Genomic DNA, 12,060 nt, shown 5'->3' with positions numbered 1-12,060 from the left:
CCAAACAGAAATAAACAACTTCTGGAGTTCACCTATTCATTCCTTAAATGTCTGCCATTGCCGGTTCACTGCCTATCCTTTCCATAATGTTTCCTAATCCATCATGGCCAATTAATGTCTCATACCATCATAGTTACCTTTACTGAGATTCAGGACCCTGGTCTCAGAATCAACTACATTATTATCCACCTTGACAAAGAATTCCACCATATTATGGTCACTTGATCCCCAAGGGTTCTCTCAACTAGATTGCCAATTAATCCTTTCTTATTGCACAACACCCAGTCCAAGGTGGCCTGCTCCCTTGTTGGTTCCTCAACATATTGGTCCAGAAAACCATCCCATGTACACTCCAGAAATTCCTCCTCCTATTGTATGCCCAATCTGTATGCAGATTAAAGTCTCCCATAATCACAGATGTTCCTTTCATGCATCTCTGATTTCCTGTCTAATGCTATTCCCAACATTACCATTACAGTTTGGTGGTCTGTATACCACCCCCAACAATGGTTTTGTCCCCTGGTGTTTCTTAACTCGACCCATACAGATTCCACATCGTCTGTGCTAATATATTTCCTCAATATCGTATCAATATCTTCTTTAATCAACACTGCAACTCCACCACCTTTTCCTTTCTGTCTGTCCTTCCTAAACACTGAATAGCCCTCAATGTTTAGTTCCCATCCTTAGTCACCTTGGAGCCACGTCTCTGTAATGCCAACAATATTATATCCCTTTACATCTATCTGTGCAACTAATTCCTCCATTTTGTTTCGAATGCTCCAAGCGTTCAGGTACAAAACCTTAAAGTGTCCCATTACTACTTATTGTGTCCTTAACTGATTCCTTGTCTTATTCACCAGGATGTTGCTTGGGATGGAGCATTTGGGCAGCACGGTAGCACAGTGGTTAGCAGCACTGCTGCTTCACAGCTCCAGGGACCTGGGTTCGATTCCTGGCTTGGGTCACTGTCTGTGTGGAGTTTGCACATTCTCCTCGTGTCTGCATGGGTTTCCTCCGGGTGCTCCGGTCTCCTCCCACATTCCAAAGATGTGCGGGTTAGGTTGATTGGCCATGCTAAAAATTGCCCTTAGTGTCCTGAGATGCGTAGGTTAGAGGGATTAGTGGGTAAATATGTAGGGATATGGGGGTAAATCATGGGTGGGATTGTGGTCGGTGCAGACTCGATGGGCTGAATGGTCTCTCTGTACTGTAGGGTTTCTATGATATGATTCTATGATTTGAGCTATAAGTAGAGACTGGATAGGCTTGGATAGATTTCAAGTGTTCAAAGATAAGCACTTGTCCCATTACCTTCAAAGTTATGTGTCAAGTGCAGGAAAATGGGATTAGTGCAACGTTAGTGGTAGTTATTGTTGGTGTGGACTCAATGGGCCGAAGGGCCTTTTTGGCACTGTACAACTCTGACTTAGAGGGGACAATAACGAGGGGGCATAGATTTAAGTTCAGTGGCAGGAGGTTTATAGGAGATGTGAGGAAAATCTTTTACACTCGGAGGGTGGTGGGAATCTGGAACTCTGTCTGAAAGGGTGGTAGAGACGGGAACCCTCACAACATTTAAGAACCATTTGGATGAGCACTTGACATGACATAACGTGCAAGGTTACGTTCCAAGAGCTGGAAATGGAATTAGAATAGGTAGGTGCTTGATGGTCGGAGTGTACATGATGAGCTGAAGGGTCTCTTTCTGTGCTGTATAAAATTCTGACTTTATGTTGATGCAGCAGGACATTTGGACTAACCCCGAAGACATGTCCAGTTTAGACACTGGTAATTCCCTGTTTTAGATCTGACCACCCCCCATGGTCACTCGCTGAGAACGGTGGGCGAGAATGGTTCCCGCCTTTGAACAGGAAAATGATGAGCATAAGGGTGGAGGAGAAGCAGTATTTAGCTGTTTGTGGGCAGAAGTGATCAATCATTCTTTCTCGATCACGCAATGTGTGTACTGTGGAGCCCTGGGGCCACGTATGACGTTCCCATTAATTGGCCTGTGTCTCTCGACGCTGATAATAGGTTTTAATGTTCTGATTTCAGATTTCTCCATCAATGAGACAATAGTGCTAAAAACATTAGGTCACATGTAACAAACAGAGCTCAGCAGTGAATACAAAATGTGTTCACTCCCAGCACTCAGCATTGTGGGCTTTGGGAGTTTAATGCCAGGATTTGGTGAGCCCACCGGCTGGGTGCCCCTGGCTTAGGGGCATCAAGCAGCAAAGGAATCTGCCTGACTGCACACTCCATCTCCAACCTCCCTTTCCTCTCTGAAATGCTTGAATATGTTTACTCCTCCCTAACCTGTTCTGTCCTTCCTGGAACTCCACTTTTGCAACCCTCCAATCAGGCTTGTGTCCCAGTCACACTGCCAAACCCGACACAAATTTATACCCTCCGAGGGTGATCAATTATTCCTTCTTGACTAGTCTGCAGCCTTCGATGCAGCACCTCCCCTCCATCGTGCTGCTGTGCGGTATTGTCCTTGCCTGGTGCCAGTTCTTTCTATCCAGTCATAGTCAGAGAATCTTCTGCAAATGTTTCTCTTCCCTGCACTGCTAGCTCTGGAGTTCCTCGAAGATCTGCCTCCAGCCCCCTCTCTCTTCCTCATAGGCACCGTGGCGGTATCGTGTGAAAACGCATCAGCTGCCATGCGTGTACGCTGGCAACACCCAGCTCTGCTTTCGCATAGCCCCTCTCTCTCTCTGCGTTGTCACACAGCTTATCCGACATTGGCTAAGCAGGCATTTCATCCAGTTAATAATGAGAGAAGCACAAAAATGGGAACACCACAAATTTCATTCTCTAGCCCCTGAGTTCGTCCCCTTCTGTTCTGGGCTGAATCAGACTGTTTTATAGACTTTTGTGTCCCATTTAACCCCGGGCTGCTCTTCTGCAGTCAAAGAACAAAGAAAGTTACAGCACAGGAACAGGCCCTTCGGCCCTCCAAGCCTGCACCGACCATGCTGCCCGACTTAACTAAAACCCCCTACGCTTCCGGGGACCATATCCCTCTATTCCCATCTCATTCATGTACTTGTCAAGACGCCCCTTAAAAGTCACTACCGTATCCTTTTCCACTACCTCCCCCGGCCACGAGTTCCAGGCACCCACCACTCTGTGTAAAAAATCTGCCTCGTACATCTATTTTAAAACTTGCCCCTCGCACCTTAAACCTATGCCCCCTAGTAATTGACTCTTCCAACCTGGGAAAAAGCTTCTGACTATCCACTCTGTCCATGCCTTCATAATTTTGTCGACTTCTATCAGGTCTCCCCTCAACCTCCCTCACTCCAGTGAGAACAAACCAAGTTTCTCCAACCTCTCCTCAAAGCTAATGCCCTCCAGACCAGGCAACATCCTGGTAAATCTTTTCTGTACCCTCTCCAAAGCCTCCACATCCTTCTGGTAGTGTGGCGACCAGAATTGAACACTATATTCCAAGTGCGGCCTCACTAAGGTTCTATAAAGCGTCAACATGACTTGCCAATTTTTAAACTCAATACCCCAGCCGATGAAGGCAAGCATGTCGTATGCCTTCTTGACTACCTTCTCCACCTGCATTGCCACTTTCAGTGACCTGTGTACCTGTACACCCAGATCCCTTTGCCTATCAATACTCCTAAGGGTTCTGCCATTTACTGTATATTTCCTATCTGTATTAGACCTTCCATAATGCATTACCTCACATTTGTCCAGATTAAACTCCATCTGCCATCTCTCCGCCCAAGTCTCCAACTGATCTATATCCTGCTGTATCCTCTGATGGTCCTCATCGCTATCCGCAAATCCACCAACCTTTGTGTCGTCCGCAAACTTACCAATCAATCCAGTTACATTTTCCTATATATTACAAACAGCAAAGGTCCTAGCACTGGTCCCTGAGGAACACCACTTGTCACAGCCCTCCATTCAGAAACGCACCCTTCCACTGCCACCCTCTGTCTTCTTTGACCGAGCCAGTTTTGTATCCACTTTGCCAGCTCACCCCTGATCCCATGCGACTTCACCTTCTGTACCAGTCTGCCATAAGGGACCTTGTCAAAGGTCTTACTGAAGTCCACGTAGACAACATCCACTGCCCTACCCTCATCAATCATCTTCGTCACTTCCTCGAAAAACTTGATCAAGTTCGTGAGACACGACCTCCCCTTCACAAAACCATGTTGCCTCTCACTAATACGTCCACTTATTTCCAAGTGGGAATCCTCTCCAATAATTTCCCTACCACTGATGTAAGGCTCACTGGTCTGTAATTACCTGGATTATTCTTGCTACCCTTCTTAAACAAAGGAACAACATTGGCTATTCTCCAATCTTCTGGGACCTCCCCTGTAAGGAGTCTAACAACACCAGGTTAAAGTCCAACAGGTTTATTTGGTAGCAAACGCCACTAGCCTTCGGAGCGCTGCTCCTTCGTCAGGTGAGTGGGAGATCTGCACTCACCTGACGAAGGAGCAGACCTCCCACTCACCTGACGAAGGAGCAGCACTCCGAAAGCGAGTGGCGTTTGCTACCAAATAAACCTGTTGGACTTTAACCTGGTGTTGTTAGACTCCTTACTGTGTTTACCCCAGTCCAACGCCAGCATCTCCACGTCATGACCTCCCCTGTAGCCAGTGAGGATGCAAAGATTTCTCTCAAGGTCCCAGCACTTTCCTCTCTCGCCTCTCTCAGTATTCTGGGGTATATCCCATCAGGCCCTGGAGACTTGTCTACCTTGATGTTTCTCAAGAACCCCAATACCACCTCCTTTTTGATCTACACATCCTTTCCCAGACTCATCATCCACCAAGTCCTTCACTTTGGTGAATACTGACGCAAAGTACTCATTTAATACCTCGCCCATTTCCTCTGGCTCCACACATAGATTCCCTCCCTTGTCCTTGAGTGGGCCAACCCTCTCCCTGGCTACCCTCTTGCTCTTTATATATGTGTAAAAAGCCGTGGGATTTTCCTTAATCCTGCTGGCCAATGCTTTTTCATGACCCCTTTTAGCTCTTCTTATTCCTTGCTTAAGTTTCTTTCTACTTTCCTTGTATTCCACACTTGCTTCGTGTGTTCCCAGCCTCCTAGCTTTGACAAATGCTTCCTTTTTCTCTTTGACCAGGCTCACAATATCTCATTGTCCAAGGTTCCCAAAACTTGCCATACTTATCCTTCATCCTTACAGGAATGTGCCGGTCCTGAATCCCCATCAACTTACACTTGAAAGCCTCCCACATGCCAGATGTTGATTTGCCCTCAAACATCTGCCCCCAATCTACATTCTTCAATTCCGATCTAATATTGTTGTAATTAGCCTTCCCCCAATTTAGCACCTTAACTTGAGGACTACACTTATCTTTATCCATCCGGACTTTAAAGCTTACTGAATTGTGGTTACTGTTCCCGAACTGCTCCCCTGCTGAAACATCAACCACCTGGCTGGGCTCATTCCCCAATACCAGATCCAGTATGGCCCCTTCCCTAGTTGGACTATCTACAGACTGTTTCAGGAAGCCCTCCTGGATGCTCCTTACAAACTCTGCCCCATCCACGCCCCTAGCACTAAGTGAGCCCCAGTCAATATAGGGGAAATTAAAATCTCCCACCACAACAACCCTGTTACTTTTACACCTTGCCAAAATCTGCCTACATATCTGTTCCTCAATCTCCCGCTGGCAGTTGGGTGGCCTATAGTAAACCCCCAACATTGTGACTACACCTTTCCTATTCCTGAGCTCTACCCATATTGCCTCGCTGTATGAGCCGAGGTGTCCTCCCGGAGTACAGCTGTGATATTCTCCTTAACCAGTAGTGCAACTCCCCCACCCCTTTTACATCCCCCTCTATCCCGCCTGAAACATCTGTATCCTGGAATGTTAAGCTGCCAATCCTGTCCTTCCCTTAACCAAGTCTCTGTAATAGCAACAGCATCATAGTTTCTAGTACTAATCCAAACTCTTAAGTTTATCTGCCTTACCTGTTACACTTCTCGCATTGAAACAAATGCACTTCAGTCCACCAGACCCTCTCTGATTTGCAATCCCACACTGCCTGTTGTTTCTCTGAGTCTTACTGGACCTACTCTCTCGTTCCCCTTCAGCTAATTCACCTTTGCTTTGGGTCCCACCCCTCTGCCAAACTAGTTTAAATCCTCTCGTGTGACACTAGCAAACCTCCCGGCCTGAATATTTGTGCCCTTCCAGTTTAGATACAACATGTCCTTCTTGTACAGGTCCCATCTGCCCCGGAAGAGACCCCAATGGTCCAGATATGGTCTAGTTGGGTACATGAGCGGTGGAGGCTTGGAGGGCCGAAGGGCCTGTTCCTGTGCTGTATTGTTCTTTGTTCTTTATAGCTGAAACCCTCCCTCCTACACCAGCTGTTTAGCCACGTGTTGAGCTGCACTATCTTCCTATTCCTAGCCTCACTGGCACATGGCACAGGGAGTAATCCTGAGATTACAACCCTCGAAGTCCTGCTTTTTAACTTTCTACCTAACTCCCTAAACTGCTGCTGCAGGTCACTCTTCCTGCCTATGTCGTTAGTACAGTAAGAAGTCTCACAACACCAGGTTAAAGTCCAACAGGTTTATTTGGCAGCACTAGCTTTCGGAGCCCCAAGCCCCTTCTTCAGGTGAGTGAGGACTTGTGTTCACAAACAGGGCATATAAAGACACAAACTCAATTTACAAGATAATGAGTGGAATGCGAGTCTTCACTTGCAATCAAGTCTTAAAGGTATAGACAATGTGAGTGGAGAGAGGGTTAAGCACAGGTTAAAGAGATGTGTATTGTCTCCAGCCAGGACAGTTAGTGAGATTTTGCAAGCCCAGGCAAGTCGTGGGGGTTACAGATAGTGTGACATGAACCCAAGATCCTGGTTGAGGCCGTCCTCATGTGTGTGGAACTTGGCTATCAGTCTCTGCTCAGCGATTCTGCGCTGTCGTGTGTCATGATGGCCGCCTTGGAGAACGCTTACCCGAAGATCAGAGTCGAATGCCCGTGACTGCTGAAGTGTTCCCCGATTGGAAGGGAACACTCCTGCCTGGTGATTGTTGAATGGTGTTCATTCATTCGTTGTTGTAGCGTCTGCATGGTCTCACCGATGTACCCTGCCTCGGGACATCCTTTCCTGCAGCGTATCAGATAGACAACGTTGGCCGAGTTGCAAGAGTAGGTACCGTGTGCCTGGTGGATGGTGTTTTCACGTGAGATGATGGCAACCGTGTTGATGATCCGGCACGTCTTGCAGAGGTTGCTGTGGCAGGGTTGTGTGGTGTCGTGGTCACTGTTCTCCTGAAGACTGGGTAGTTTGCTGCGGACAATGGTCTGTTTGAGGTTGTGCGGTTGTTTGAAGGCAAGAAGTGGGGGTGTGGGGATGGCCTTGGCAAGATGTTCGTCTTCATCGTCCAATGAGACGTTGGAAGCGTCACAGATCTCCCACATCTCACAAGTGCAGCACTGAACCCCACTGACCGACATTTTGAGCACCAATGAAATTATTTGAAAAAATGTATAAAACTCTTACCTTCACTTTTACCGTCTCACAGTGGCCTTTTTTTTGGTTAGAGGAGGAGGGAGGGAGGGAAACACTAATGTCGTGTTTCGGGTTTACCGCTCCTTGACACCAGATCTTCTGCTTCCCACTTCTTGATAAATGTTGCTGGTCCGACCTCTCCCAGAATGCACCAGTGAAGTCCCTCAGCCGCCTCTACCGGATGCTCTAACTCCTGTTTATCACTGCAGGTGATCTTTCGCTTCCCACTTATTGGTAAATATATCCCTTTTGTCACTGAGACTGCCTTTTTCTTTCTTTGTTGTATCAGGTGCCTGCTCTAGCTCATCCGCTGCTTAAACCTTCATTCCTGCAAACAAAGCTATTCCAAGACCCTCAGCTTCCCAGATTCTACCCAGTAATACATATCCAAATGCTGAACATATCCAAATGCTCTGCTGTCTAACTTGTATCCTAATTTGCACCAAGTTCTGGTGTCCCATCACCACCCCTGTGCTTGCTGACCATGGTCACACACCATCGAGGATTCTCATTGGTGATTTTAAATCCTCGACCTCTGCAGTCTCCTCCAGCTCTATAAACTCAACATCTCTGCACTCCTTCAATTCTGCCATCTTGCATGTCCCAGATTTTAACTGTTAGTGGCCATACCTTCAGCTTTCTAGGACCCAAGACCTGGAATCTCCTTCCTAAGTCCTTTCACCACTTAACACACCCAATACTGCTTCAACCAACATTTGTTACCTGTCTCAGTATCTCTCGTTGTGGCTTGGTGTCCAATGTTATTTCTGTGCATCAACTCCTGTGAAGCACCTTGGGATGCCTAACCATTTTTAAGGTGCTATATAATTTTCTTTTGCCAATAATTAAAATTGACTGCAGTTGTTAGGTTAACCAGTCACTAACCGCATTTGTCTCTGCCAAAGGTAAAGCAAGCAACCTTGGAGCCATAGAGATCTACAGCACAGAAAAAGGCCCTTCAGCCCGTCGCATCTATGCCAGTCAAAGACAAACCACCCAACCATTCTAATCCCATTTTCCAGCACTTGGTCCATAGCATTGTATGCCTTGACATCGCAAGTGCACGTCTAAATACTTCTTAAATGCTATGAGGATCTTTGCTTCCACCAGCCTTTCAGGCAGTGAGTTCAAGACTCCCACCATTTCTGTGTGACAAAGTATTTCCTCACATCCCTTCTAAACCTCCTGCCCCCTTACCTTCTATCTATGCCCCCTGGTCATTGATCCCTCCACAAGGGAAAAAGTTTATTCCTATGTACCATGTCTATGCCCCTCATAATTTTAGACATCTCAATCATGTGCCCTCTCAGTCTCCTCTGCTCCAAGGCAAACAACCCCAGTCTATCCAATCTCTCTTCATAACTAAAACTCACCAGCCCAGGCAACATCCTGGTAAACCTCCTCCGCACCTTTTCCCGTGTTACCACATGTCTCTTGTAATGTGGATTCCAGAACTGCACACAATAGTCTAGCTGTAGCCTAACCAATGTTTTATACAGTTCCAGCATAACCTCCCTACTCTTAAATTCTGTGTCTCGGCGAATAAAGGCAAGTGGCCTTCTTAGCCACATTATCAACCTGTCCTGCTACATTGAGGGACCAGTGTACATGCACACCAAGGTTCCTCTGATCCTCAGTGTTTCCCAGGGTCCTGCCGTTCATCATTCCTTTGTCTTGTTTGTCCTGCCCAAGTGCATCACCTATCATTTATCCAGGTTGAATTCCATTTGCCTCTGATCTGCCCATCTGGCCAGCCCGTCTATATCCTCCTTTCGGCATGGCTTTCTGTAATTAAATATACCTGACTGGGGACACAACCCCAGCCTTTCCCACCACCCTCGTTATTTCAGTTTCCCTGTAATTTACATCACACCAGACCAACCAAAGGGAGGGGGGGGTAGCATTTGAGAATTCCACCTTGCCAAGGCTACTGCCCAGGTTTCCTTGCTTGCCCTTTCAATACCTATGTCAGACTCCTATGTATTGACTACAGTTCAGCCTATAACACCATTATTCCCACGAAACTCATCTCCAAACTCTATGGCCTGGGGCTCAGGTCCTCCCTCTGCGACTGGATTCTGAACTTCCTAACCCACAGACTGCAGTCAGTAAGGATAGGCAACAACACCTCCTCCATGATCATCCTCAACACCGGTGCCCCACAAGGCTGTGTTCTCAGCCCCTGATTATACTCTTTATACACCTATGACTGTAACCAAATTCCCCTCCAACTCGATTTTCAAGTTTGCTTATGACACTACCGTAGTGGGTCGGAACTCAAACAATGACAAGACAGAGTACAGGACTGAGATAGAGAATCTGGTGAACTGGTGCGGCAACAATAATCTCTCCCTCAATGTCAACAAATGAAAGAATAGTCATCGACTTCAGGAAGCGTAAAGGAGAACATGCCCCTGTCTACATCAATGGGGACAATGTAGAAATGGTCGAGAACTTCAGATTTTTAAGTGTCCAGTTCACCACCAACCTGTCCTGGTCCCTCCATGTGGACACTATAGTTAAGAACGCCTCTACTTTCTCAGAAGACTAAAGAAATTTGGCATGTCTGCTACAACTCTCACCAACTTCTACAGATGCACCATAGAAAGCATTCTTTCTGGTTGCATCACAGCTTGGTATGGCTCCTGCTCTGCCCAAGACTGCAAGAAACTACAAAGGGTCGTTCATGAACGAAGTCCAGTCCATCACTCAAACCAGCCTCCCATCCATTGACACTGTCTACACTTCCCTGCTGCCATCAGACTTTTTAATGGACTTTACCTTGCATTAAGTTGATCTTTTTCTACACCCTAGCTATGACTGTAACAATACATTCTGCACTCTCTCCTTTCCTTCTCTGTGAGCGGTACGTTTTGTCTGTATAGCGCGTAAGAAACAACACTTTTCACTGTATACTAATACGTGTGACAATAATAAATTAAATCAAAGGCGCAGAGCCCGCGGTCACTGCTGGAGAATGAGAGGATGTGGTGTGAGGACAGACTGACCTAGGGCCGTCCCTACACCCCGATCCTGCCGGCTGGAGGCCTGTGACGAGTGGTGTTCCGCAGGGCTCTGTATTGGGACCTCTGCTGTTTGTGATTTATATAAATGATCTGGAAGAAGGTGTAACTGGGGTGATCAGTAAGTTTGGGGACGACACAAAATTGGCAGGACTTGCAGATAGTGAGGAACATTGTCAGAAGCTACAGAAGGATATAGATAGGCTGGAAATTTGGGCAAAGAAATGGCAGATGGAGTTCATAGAATCATAGAAACCCTACAGCACAGAAAGAGGCCATTTGGCCCATCAGGTCTGCACCGACCACAATCCCACCCAGGCCCTACCCCCATACCCCTACATATTTTACCCACTAATCCCTCTAACCTACGCATCTCAGGACACTATGGGGCAATTTTAGCATGGCCAATCAACCTAACCCACACATCTTTGGACTGTGGGAGGAAACCGGAGCACCCGGAGGAAACCCACGCAAACACGAGGAGAATGTGCAAACTCCACACAGACAGTGACCCGAGCCGGGAATCGAACCCAGGTCCCTGGAGCTGTGAAGCAGCAGTGCTAACCACTGTGCTACCGTGCCGCCCTGATAAATGCGAAGTGATGCATTTTGGTAGAAATAATGTAGGGAGGAGCTATATGATAAATGGCAGAACCATAAAGGGTGTAGATACGCAGAGGGACCTGGGTGTGCAAGTCCACAGATCCTTGAAAGTGACGTCACAGGTGGAGAAGGTGGTGAAGAAGGCATATGGCATGCTTGCCTTTATAGGACAGGGCATAGAGTATAAAAGTTGGGGTCTGATGTTGCAGATGTATAGAACGTTGGTTCGGCCGCATCTGGAATACTGCGTCCAGTTCTGGTCGCCACACTACCAGAAGGACGTGGAGGCTTCGGAGAGAGTACAGAGGAGGTTTACCAGGATGTTACCTGGTATGGAGGGGCTTAGTTATGAGGAGAGATTGGGTAAACTGGGGTTGTTCTCCCTGGAAAGACGGAGGATGAGGGGAGACTTAATAGAGGTGTATAAAATTATGAAAGGCATAGATAGGGTGAACGGTGGGAAGCTTTTCCCCAGGTCGGTGGTGACGTTCACGAGGGGTCATAGGTTCAAGGTGAAGGGGGGGAGGTTTAACACAGATATCAGACGGACATATTTTACACAGAGGGTGGTGGGGGCCTGGAATGCGCTGCCAGGCAAGGTGGTGGAGGCGGACACACTGGGAACGTTTAAGACTTATCTAGACAGCTATATGAATGGAGTGGGAATGGAGGGATACAAAAGAATGGTCTAGTTTGGACCAGGCTTGGAGGGCAGAAGGGCCTGTTCCTGTGCTGTATTGTTCTTTGTTCTTTGTATTGTTGTCTGAGCTGATAGCTTCCGAGGGGCTACCTGATGCATGGTGTCTGGGGGGACAAGAGTTAAGTAACAGTTTTTCTAAGGCTGCTAACTGCTTCAGGCAGTTCCCTGGGAGTTTGCACTTCCTGCATCTGA

General features: G+C 47.2%; 1 protein-coding gene across 7 annotated transcripts in view; it reads left to right on the top strand.

Moving 5' to 3' along the window:
• The window catches only part of pisd (phosphatidylserine decarboxylase), a 146,293-nt gene that overhangs the window by 118,717 nt on the left and 15,516 nt on the right, over positions 1–12,060 (top strand). The window lies entirely within an intron of this gene.

This window comes from Mustelus asterias, chromosome 13 (assembly GCF_964213995.1).
Source record: "Mustelus asterias chromosome 13, sMusAst1.hap1.1, whole genome shotgun sequence".
Taxonomy (NCBI): Eukaryota; Metazoa; Chordata; class Chondrichthyes; order Carcharhiniformes; family Triakidae; genus Mustelus; species Mustelus asterias.
The sequence above is the reverse complement of the archived record's forward strand: the minus strand, read 5'-3'. Positions and strand labels throughout refer to the sequence as shown.